The sequence below is a fragment of the Zingiber officinale genome, chromosome 6A, assembly GCF_018446385.1.
Source record: "Zingiber officinale cultivar Zhangliang chromosome 6A, Zo_v1.1, whole genome shotgun sequence".
Lineage (NCBI taxonomy): Eukaryota > Viridiplantae > Streptophyta > Magnoliopsida > Zingiberales > Zingiberaceae > Zingiber > Zingiber officinale.
The window spans coordinates 127,091,601-127,103,812 of NC_055997.1; the positions used below are offsets into that span (position 1 = coordinate 127,091,601).

At 34.4% G+C, this 12,212-nt stretch overlaps 1 long non-coding RNA gene across 1 annotated transcript; it reads left to right on the forward strand.

Moving 5' to 3' along the window:
* The first annotated feature begins 3,594 nt into the window (after positions 1-3,594).
* Positions 3,595-5,540, forward strand: LOC121994397. The gene is made up of 3 exons (XR_006115704.1): positions 3,595-3,669; positions 3,757-3,795; positions 5,482-5,540. It is a non-coding gene; the product is annotated as an uncharacterized LOC121994397 (long non-coding RNA).
* The last annotated feature ends 6,672 nt before the right edge of the window (positions 5,541-12,212 follow it).

Genomic DNA, 12,212 nt, shown 5'->3' on the forward strand with positions numbered 1-12,212 from the left:
AGCTCTGATACCAATTGTTGGTTGCTACTCGGAAAACCTAGAGGTTCCACTGTACAAAAATTTTGTACAAAGGTCTGAACCTTTTCCTAGCTACCATGTGTTCTTTTAAATTAAATTTTGGATCGCCTGCGGAACTTAACACGTTTGATCCAAAACTTAATCTATTCGTTCTTTTAGGTTTTGACTTGGGTCTCCTGCGGAACTTAACACGTTCGACCCAAATCACCTTAAGTTATTAATTCCATTAAATATTAATTTCCATAATTGGTTCCCAGTACTGACGTGGCGAGGCACATGGCCTTCTTGGATATGGGAGCAACCACCACCGACTAGACAAAACCTTTTATAGAAAGCTAATATTTAATTTCCTAAAATAACTTTAGGTTAACCGAAAAGAACAATCAAATCACAAGGAAAAGAAAAAACAAAAGAACACAACATCGAAAAACATATTCGAAATTCTAGAATCATAAGCCTCTTGTATTTGGTATTATTTCCATAAATAACTAGCATGATGCGGAAAGGAAAAATTACTAGTTATACCTTCTAAAAGACCTCTTGATCTTCTACCGTATTCCTCTTCTAACCTCGGACGTTGTGTGGGCAATGATCTTCCGAGATGAGAACCACCAAACACCTTCTTCTTCCTTACAAGTTTCGGCCACCACAATTCTCCAAGAGAAGTAGAGGTCCGGCCACCACCACCAAGCTCCAAGGGATGCAAGAAACAAAACCACCTTTCTCTCCTTCTTCTCCTAGCTAGAACCGGCCACCATCAAGAGCTCCAAGAGAGGTTGCCGCCGGCCATAAGAAGAAGAGAAGAGGAAGAAGCTAGGGCCGGCCACCAAGGAGGAAAAGAGAGGAGAAGAATAATAGAGTTGTTCACCCATGAAGGCACCTCTACCCTCTCTTTTATAATCCTTGGCCTTAGCAAATAAGGAAATTTAAATAAAAATTTCCTTAATTCTTTTGCCATTGATAAGGAAAATTTATTTAATTAAAAACAATTTTCCTATTCTCAATTTACATGGCCGGCCACCATCAAGCTATAAACAAGGAGAGTTTTAATTAATTAAAACTTCCTAATTTGTCTCCAGAAATTTATAAAAAATTTCTCCAATAATTTTATCATGGTTTTAATAAAAGGAAATTTTATAAATTAAAATTCTTCTTTTAAACATGTGGATAATTTCCAAAAGGAAAGTTATCTCTTAAAAAATTAAAATCTCTTTTCAATCAACAAATAAGGAAAGATATCAAATCTTTTCTTAATCTTTTGTAGAAACTAATAAAAGAGAATATTTAATTTTTAAACTTCTCTTTTAAATTATTATCATTGTTAAAAAGGAAAGTTTTTCTTAAAAATAAAATCTCCTTTCAATCTACAAATAAGGAAAGATTTTAAATCTTTTCTTAATCTTTTGTAGAAAGCTTTTAAAAGGAAAGATTTAATTTTTAAACTCTCTTTTAAAACTATGATATCCACATAAGAAATAATTTTAATAAAAAATTCTTTTTAATATGATGTGGCCGGCCACCTAAGCTTGGGCTCCAAGCTATTGGCCGGCCACCTTAAGGCCGCCGGCCCTAAGCTTGAGCTTCAAGCTTAGCTTGGCCGGCCCCTATTGGTTGGGTAAGAAGGTGGGTATGTGGTGGGTATAAATCTCTATATACAAGAGGCTACGATAGGGACCGAGAGGAGGAATTGGTTTTGGTCTCCCGATAAAATTAAGCATCCCGTGCTCGCCCCGAACACACAACTTAATTTTATCAATAATAATTCATTCCACTAGAGAACTATTATTGAACTACCGCACCAATCCCAAATTACATTTTGGGCTCCTTCTTATCATGAGTGTGTTAGTCTCCCTGTGTTTAAGATATCGAATGTCCACTAATTAAGTGAGTTACTGACAACTCATTTAATTAATATCTTAGTCCAAGAGTAGTACCACTCAACCTTATCATCATGTCGGACTAAGTCCATCTACAGGGTTTAACATGACAATCCTTATGAGCTCCTCTTGAGGACATTATCAACCTAGTATCTCTAGGACACAGTTTCCTTCTATAATCAACAACACACACTATAAGTGATACCATTTCCCAACTTATCGGGCTTATTGATTCATCGAACTAAATCTCACTCATTGATAAATTAAAGAAATAAATATCAAATATATGTGCTTGTTATTATATTAGGATTAAGAGCACACACTTCCATAATAACCGAGGTCTTTGTTTCTTTATAAAATCAGTACAAAAGAAACGACCTCAAATGGTCCTACTCAATACACTCTAAGTGTACTAGTGTAATTATACAGTCAAGATAAACTGATACCTAATTACACTACGACCTTCTAATGGTTTGTTCCTTTCCATTTTGGTCGTGAGCTACTGTTTATAATTTATAAGGTACTGATAACATGATCCTCTGTGTGTGACACCACACACCATGTTATCTACAATATAAATTAATTGAACAACTACATTTATCACAAATGTAGACATTTGATCAATGTGATTCTTATTTCTAGATAAATGTTTATACCAAAAGCTAGGCTTTTAGTATACACTCTAACAGGTAGTTCAATATTTCATGGATGTTGCGTCAGTTTGTCAGAATTCTTGTCCATGGATTTTACTAATTCAGAGCAAGGTTCTAAAATTCGCTAGGCGCTAGTCGGGCACTGGACCAATGCCTAGCACCTAGGCTGCCAAGGTGGGGACTAGGTGCCGTTAGACGATTTCCATGGTATCAACATAAATTTCATAATAAATTATATTCTATAAGTCTAACGTAGTAACATCTAATTTAAAATGAGTTTAAATTTACACAACTAATAAAATATCATAAATTTATTCTACTTCTTCTCCATAATTTTCAACAACTTTTTCTTCATCGGACACAAACTCAATACATCATTGTGATCCTCCTCTTCTTCTCTGGATGCAAAATCATACTCGTGAAGTTGTCACTCTAGAGCTTCTTTAGGGTTGTTGTTTTTCATCTACTCCAGTTGCTTCATCAACCATTTACCAAGTGATCTCGAAACCTAGTTCAACCTCATCGTCTTCCCCATCATCCACAATCCAACTTTTGCATTTGAAACATCTTTTGCAAGGACATCAACATTCCTTTGTCTCTCTCTCTCTCTCTCTCTCTCTTTTATTTATTCAACAATCTAGCATTAAATTGGATAAATACTAGATTGTTCAACCTATTTCTTTTCTTGTTGGACCAGAGTTTAGGGCTTATAAAACTTAAGCCCAACAAAAAAAAGGGTTACATTTTATTTTTTTAATTGGACTTTAAATTTAAAAGCTCAAACTAAAAAAAACATGAAAACCTACACTAATTCCGCGGTGCCTAGATGATTCAACTAATTATTTGGCACCTAGGGCCATTTAATCCTGCCTAGGGGCCAAGGTCGCCTAGGTTGGCCGACTATTATATTTTCAATGGGCTAGCTGATGCCTAGTGCCTAGACGGCCTTCTAGGCCGTTTTTTAGAACATTAATTCAGAAGATCAAAACATTAGCAAAGAAGAAGGTCGTCAAAGCATACTCAAGTCTTTCATTGACTTCATAACTTTGAGAGAAACAGAAAATTCTCGATCTCGTAGGCAAGAAAATAAAAACTCTGTTACATTGACAACTATTCACCAGGTTCATTTTCTGTAATTAACAATGTTATTTCCTTCATATTGACGTCGATGGTTAGGATATAGCTGAACACTTTTTTTTTTCTTTCAGTCAAAAGGTCTAGAATGGGATGTTGTTTTCATCGTGAAGGTATGTAAATGCATCTGCCAATAGAAATTGCAGCTCCATTTTCACTCAGTTTAAGTATTGTGCAATTTGCATTCCAAGTATTATTTTGTATTAATTTTCTCTACAAGTTTCAATGTATTTATTTTTTCCATCTATAATTGATCTCTTATGTTTATTTGTGTTTTTTATTTCAATTATTATCTAATATTAATGAATTAACAAAATTTGTAAGGCAATAATGAGTTAATGCAAAATAAATGTGTGATAAAAGAAATTAATAATAATACTTTCATATGGAGATGGAAACCTTTTCTCCTTTCCTTTAGCTTGACTTTTTGTTCCTAAAGGTTCTTCCTTTTCCTTTCTTATAAATAAAATCCTCTCCCTTTTTAATGAATTCCATTTCAGATTTCTTTTATCATATACAATTAAATTCATCAGAATAATAATTTATACTTGCGTGTGTGTGAAGAAGGCAAAAATGAAGACAAATTAAAGTAGGTAGTGTTAACTAAATGGAGCTTAGCCCAATGATTAGAGTTTGCCAACTAAGCAACGGTTGAGGGATGGTTGTTAGCGGCTATCTCCCTTTGAATGGAATTTGAGGAGAAGTTGATATTTTCTACAAAAAGGCCACTGGAACCTCAAACCAAAACACACTAAAACCATCTTTCTTCTTCTCGCTAAGTGCTCTTAGTTCTATTTAATTGTTAGTATCAGTCTGCTATAGTATGAAACAATTAATTTCAGTTAACTGTCTAATTATTATGGTCCTATTCTTAATCTAAATTTATCTCAGCATGCATCAATGCAAGCCAAAGTGTGACCTTGTTAGTATAATGCAATTCCAAAATTATGATTCCCGTTGAAGAATTTTCTCATATCCATCCTCCTCCCATCTCCAATTCACCATTGTCATGATGTGCTGCTAGTTTGACACGAAACCGAAATAGACTCATTTTTGTCTACCACGGATGGACTTGAAAAGGACAGGTAGTTGATGCAGAACCTCTTTATGAGACAATGTTCAAAAAGGTTCAGGAAGAAATATTGTAAAGCGTAATACCCTAGGGAAACACCGCTTGTCTATCTAATATTGTATTATACGGTTCCTTCAGAATGAAAACAAGGCCAACCATAGACATCAAATTTCAGAATGCACCATCATCGTAGCTTGACACACAATTAGTTGTTAGTAAAATTCCAAAATGCAAAAAGAATATCATTGTAACTTGAAGAGGAAAATGATATTGCTGGCTTGGCCTTGTATGACTCTGGACCTTGTGCCATCCTATCCAGGTAAGTGAAATGTAAGATTTATATTCTCAAGCTGGTGGATGATGACATGCTAATAGTTTAATGACTTACCTATTGCTTTGCAGCTGCTTGTTCTGTGATCAGGGACTGTGTAGGATAGAAAATGTGCGTTGCCAATATCAAAGCACAGGTTCAATAGCTGGTGCTTCCAGCACCAACAAACTGGACATACAAGTGACATTTTCAAGTTGCGTGTATCTACTGTGGAACACATTCAGCTAATCGAGACTCGAATTTCTCTGTTTTTTAAATAATAATGCCAAAACTCATGAAGATGTAAACTTCAACATTTTATTTCTGCTTTTGCCTTCTGATGTGGAATCTCATCAAGACTTTATTTATGTTTTAATAATGAGTTCGTTAGCATTTTGACGCTTGCATTGGTTGTAGGCCAATGATAATGAAATTCCTTTGCTTCATGAATATCATGGTGTTCACCAAGGTGCAAATTAAAATCATGTCAAATACTTTGATCGAGCCCACATAAGTCTCAGGATTATGCAAATAAGTTAAAGAAATAACTCACAATTTTGGCTTCTCCAGTCATCCTAGATTCATCAATGGCAAGTGAAAGGCGACTAATATCCCGTCAGCTGTAACTTAAAAGGCAATACTAACTGTAAGGCCAATGCATAATAAAAGATAAGTAGCATCTTGGTGCAGAAATGGCTGCTTGAGTTGGAGGAGCGGACAAGGTCGCGGGGGCTGATACTGAAGGGATGGGCACCGCAGATGATGATCCTTTCGCACCCGTCCATGGTGGCATTCCTAACGCAGCCAAGGCGAACGTGGAACTGGAGATGGAGGCGGTGATGGATGAAGGAGAAGAGGAGGAGATGGATGAAGGAGGAATCGAGATCGAGATAGAGATCTGTCTATGGAATCGAGATGAAGACGAGACTAGAAAGAGAGAAGTGATCAAGCAACTCAGGCAAAAAATCAAAAATCAATAGCAGTTTTGATTCAAAAATCCAAAATCACAAACGTCTTTACAAAAGAAAAGAAAAAGATTCCGTCCTCACAGTCTTCACAGATTCAACTTTCTTCAATCCTCATCCTCAGGAAATCTGATGTGCTTACCAGTGGATGCAGGTAGCCGAGAACCCACCGGACAGTCGGAGGCGGGATCGGAGGAGGGTCTGGCGGTGGAGGGTCCGGCGGTGGAGGGTCCAGCGGCGGAGGACACGGTGGACACCGCTTCACAGATAATTTTTTTGCCGCGGCATCCGAGGCTGCCGCAGCAGCAGCAGCAACTGAAGCTGCCACGACGGCAGCATCAGCGGCGATTGTCAGCATCCTTCGGTGGGCGAGTGATTTAGCTCGCCGGCGGCTGCGGCGGCGGCGGCGGGCGGCGGAGGGGGGAGCCTCAGAGTCGGTTGAGGGAACGACTGTGCGTGGGGCCCTTTCTTTCTTGATTTTAAAACCTTTTTCGAGCGCTTTTTTTTTTTTTTTTACGATTCAAGAATCATATTTAATACAAAATTTAATATTAAGAAAAAAATCATTTATATTTTTTGAAAATATAGGTCCTCCGAATGACTTTGTGAAAATATCAGCAAGTTGTTTATTGCTAGGACAATATTCAAGATTAATTTCACCTTCATCAACGAATTCTCTTAAGAAATAAAATCGCAAGCGAATGTACTTTGTTCTTCCATGTAGTACTGGGTCCTTTGAGACAGAAATTGTAGAATTGTTATCACAATATAATATTGTTGGATCTTTTTGCTTGCATTTTAAATTTTCAAAAACTCCTCTTAACCATAAAGTTCACATCCAGCTGAAGAAGCTGCTATATATTCTGCTTCGGTAGTTGAAAGTGCTACAATTGGTTGCTTATTTGAACACCAAGAGATTGCCTTACTTCCAAGGTTAAAAATATGGCCAGAGGTACTTCTAGAATCATCAATACTTCCTGCAAGATCACAATCTATATAACCAACAAGTTTGATAGACATTTGTATTTTGTAGAAAATTTCATAATCAATTGTTCGTTTAATATATCGTAGAACTCTTTTTGCAGCTTCCTAATGATTTGAATAAGGTTTTTCTATAAATCTGTTGATCAAACTTACTGTGTACATGATATCAGGTCGAGTGGCAGTAAGATACATCAGATTCCCAACTAAGCTATGAAAATTTTTTGAATTCACAATCTTTCCTTCACTAATCTTACTTAGTTTCAGACCTGTGATGCAAGGAGTTGAGACTGGCACTATTAGAATTAAGGTCTTTAAGGACACACATAAATATCCTTATATTATACTTTTAGTGACACTAACGCTATGGTGACATCACCAAAAAATGTATTGAAATGCGGTGTTAGCATAGACCCCCTAGTATTCCTGACATTTGTATAATGTCATTATAAAATATTTATGCTAACTTCAAAAGTGTCTTAAATATAGGAATATAATGACAATCGAAAATGTCACGAAAGTATATTTCATGGATATTTATGCATGCCTTTTTATTATGTAAATAAGGGCAAATATAAATGTCACCTAAACTAATTTATATTGACAATTATAAATGTTTTAAATTTTTATATAAGGACAATAGATTATGTTAGCAATGATACTTTATAAGGATATTTTAAACTGTCATCTTATATAATCTATAATGACATTATGAAATGTTAATTATAATCTTTTATAAAAATATTAAATAGAAACATTTAGAATACACCACAATAAATTAATAATATTTATTCAAAACACAAAATATTTATCACATAATAGAAAAAGTTACAGATCATCACAATTTAACCATCATCACAATAAGAATAGAAACGTTTTATATCCAAAATATTCAATTCATTTGCCATATCATCATAATTCATCCATCATCACAAAAGTACAAATGCATTACTAATGTAAAAGTATTAAATCTAATGCTAACTAAACACTAACAAATCATTGAGTTTTAAAACTAACAAAGTCTTATAAAATAAAAACCAACTAATTTACTATCAACCATCTTCAACCATCATATGCAAAATCCAAGTATCTGTCAACTACAAATACAATCAATAAATTTGTATAAGTAAATTAAACAATGAAAATATAAACCTAATAAACATAATGTAAAAGATTGAAAATCATACCGAATAAGAAACATGTAAAGTATTATTCTATATGCACTAATAAAAATCTTCGCATATTGCCAACTGCAAATATATTTCATATTTATTTAAAATTTTAATAACATGATAAATATAAAAATTTAATAATATTTCACTAAAATGTTTAAATCATACCAAATGACAAGGTCAAGCTATCAGTCCTCCAAGTGTATCCTCAAACCGTTGTAAAAGATCATAAGGTCTAATTAAATTTTCTTCGGGTTCTAGGACAACTAGTACTTGTACTTCACACCAATTTGGTCCTAGTTTTTGTCTCTCTACTATATTATTTGGATCCATGTTGAGGAGCACTCCTTTTGCCACAGTTTTTGTTGAATCAAATAAACTTTTGATCAAGACAGAACTTCCAATCTACATGAAAGTGAAAAATATAGCAACAATTTTTCAAGATGTGTGGAATATATCATAAAATAGAAATTTTAAAAAAAAATCTTACTTGTAAGGTTGGATGAGATGGAATAGAACCTTGTGGATTGCTACTCGATGAAATGTGTTGACTATTATTACAATTTGAAAGAGGATTTGTGCTTGATTGTTCAAAAATCTTTGTTTCTAACATTGTAATATGTTGGCCTTGCTTTTTGATTTGTTCATTCATCTGTTCTAACTTTGCATTCTGTTCCATAACTAGTCGATTGCATGTGCCACGACTAGGAACTACTCCCCATAAATCAGATGGGTTAATTCCATCACCAAGCATACGTACTCGACCAGGTCTATCTGGTCCCATGATTTGAGCAAATATATCATTCTGGCTCACTTGATCATTGTAATCTTCAGGAAGTTGATTTTCTAGTTCTTTCATTGCAGCCTTCAAGACATGTTAAGACTTAGTTAATACATAATGATATATTCTTGTGATCTTCATGGGTTTGCATGTTCCATCTTGAACCTTTTAAGAATTTGAGTTGCATAGTATTCTTGTGAGATAAAAGTTCCTTCTCTCGATTGTTGAACACTAATGCCCAAAAAATGATGCAACTCACCCAAATATGTCATTTCGAACTCTCTCATCATAGAGTTCTTAAATTTTGTCAATATCTCCTGATTATTTCCAGTAAAAATCAGGTCATCAACATAAAGACTCACAAGTATAAAACTACCTTCGGAATTTTGTTTGATATAAAGTGTATGTTCAAAAAGATATCTTTGAAAACCATATTTAATAAAATAATCATTAATTTGGTCATACCATGTACGAGGTGATTGTTTCAAACCATAGAGAGCCTTTATGAGCTTATATACTTTGTCCTAATCACTTATTTTCACAAAACCAGGAGGTTGTTCTATATAAATTTCTTCTTGAAGAAAATCATTTAAAAAAGCTGATTTGACATCCATTTGAAATAATTTCCAACCCTTTTGAGCAGCAAGTGCAATAATTAATCGAACTGTATCAAGTCTAGAAACAAGAGCAAATACCTCATTGAAATCTTCACATTCTTTCTGTTTGTATCCCTTTGCAACCAATCTTACTTTGTATTTATTAATGGAGCCATCTGGATTTGTTTTAGTCTTGAAGATCCATTTCACACCAATCAGAGATTTGTATAGTGGCAAAGTAGTGAGCTCCCATGTATCACTTTTCTTAATGGAGCTTATCTCTTCATTCATGGCATGCACCCATTTCTTTTCTTTTGATGCTTCTTTATATGTGATTTGATCTTCTTCTGCAAAGAAAGCAAAATAGACTTGATCTGTCATATTGACTTCTTCAGTCACATCATAAATGTCTCTCAAACTTCTTGTTCTTCTTTGTGATGGTGATGGAGGCATTTATTTCAGGAACATCAGGTTGTGGTGATGAAAAATCATCTTCAAATTCAAGAATTTTCCAACTTGATGAACCTGTCGAATCTGAGAAAACATAAGAAGCTTTTTCATCAAAGCGGATGTCCTTGTTAATCACATTTTTTTTTTTGTTTTTGGATTGTAAAGCTTGTAAGTTTTGCTTCTTTTGCTATATCCAATAAAAATACATTTTTCAGATTTGTCATCAAGTTTAGTTTTTAAAGCATCAGGAATATGAGAATATGCAAGACAACCAAAAGTTTTTAAATGACTAACATTTGATTTCTTTCCGTACCATGCCTCATTTGGAGTAGAATTCTGTAACCTTTTTGTCAATGATCTGTTGATTAGGTAGACGACACAAGATGCTGCTTCAGCCCAGAATTCAGCTGATAAAATTTTCTTCTTCAACATGCATCTGACCATGTTCATGATTGTCCTATTTTTTTTTCCGTGACACCATTTTGTTGCAATGTATACCGAGCTGTCAATTCATGTCTAATACCATGGTTTTGAGAGAATTCTTCAAATAAAGAAGATAGAAATTCACCTCCTTAGTCACTTCTCAGATTTTTTATTTGATAACAAAAAAAATTTTCCACTTCATTTTTGAAGATTTTAAAGCAAGAGAGAGCTTCTGATTTTTCTTTAACAAAATAAATCCAAGTTTTTCTGGTGTAGTCATCAACAAATAATAAAAAATATAAGTTACCTTCGAGAGATGGTACACGTATAGGTCCACAAAGATCTGTGTGGACAAGTTCTAACGGTGAATGTGATTCCCACTTATATTTAGATGGGAATGTCTCTCGATGTTGCTTTTCAAGCTGACACTCTTCACAGACTTCACTTATTCCATCAATTTTAGGAAGTCCTTGAACTATATTTTTACTTGCTAACTCCTTCAAACTTTGAAAATTCAGATGCCCAAATCTGTCATGCCACAACTTAGAAATTTCTTCATTAGCAGAAAGATAACATGCAACATTTATAATATCCAGTTTGAGAGGAAATAAATTATTTGAGCCCAAACTGATCTTTGCTACATACTGATTTTTCTTCTTTATGGTGCAATACTTATCAGCAAATTGAATATCAAAACCTTTTCTCAATAAATGACCAACGCTAAGTAGATTACTCTATAAATCAGGAACATAAAATACCTCAGACATTTTGTCAATTTTTCCAGACTTTGTTTTGAAAGAGATTTCTCCTACTCCTTCAATTTTGTAGGACTTAGCATCTCCAATAGTTACTTGCCCATGGTTAGCTTCTGTTAGGGTTGAAAATAAGCTTTTATTACCAGTCATATGCCGACTTGCTCCGCTATCCAAATACCAAATATTTTCAATATTTCCATCACTAGCAATCAGTAAAGTTTCAGAATTTTGAGGTTCATTTTTATGTACTAATCCAGCTTCACATTTTTTCTCAGGATATTTTTCCCAACAATCATTTATTTTATGTCCTGGATTATGACAATAATGACATTCAATATAAGGTTTTGTATCTTTGTAATTTCCACATCCTCTTCCTCTTTGGAAATTATAGGAAAATTGTCTCTCCTCTTTTTGAGACTCTTCTTTTCCATTTTCTTGTGACTGCTGGTAAGAAAATCTACCACCTCTTCTTTGATTCCGACCTCTTCCACGTTCACGATAAGAGCCACGACCTCCCGTGGATGTGAACTGGGATTTCAAAGCTTGATTTGAAGTACAGATAAGAGGACTTCGATGAAGAATTCTAACCTCCTGAGCTTCCAATCTTCCTTACAAACTTTCCAAGGACATTAGTGAAATATCTTGTGATTCTTCAATAGCAACTACCACATGATCAAATTTGTTTGTTAGACTTCGTAAAATTTTCTCTACTACCCCCTTTGGGTCTCCATAATTTCTCCGTTTGATGCCATTTGATTCACAATGGAACTGGTTCGTGTGAAGTACTCTGAAACTTTTTCATTGTCTTTCATCTCTAATTTTTCAAAATTTGCTCGTAGAGATTGTAAGCATACCTTTTCCACTTGGTCTTGGCCAGAATAAGTTGTTTGTAGAATCTCCCATGCTCTTTGAGCACTCGTTGCTTTTGAAATCCTTTCATAAACTGAAATTTCAAGGGCTTGATAAATTTCAAAAAGAGCCTTTCTATCCTTTTGCTTCTTGTTCTTCAAAATATTTCTTTGTGA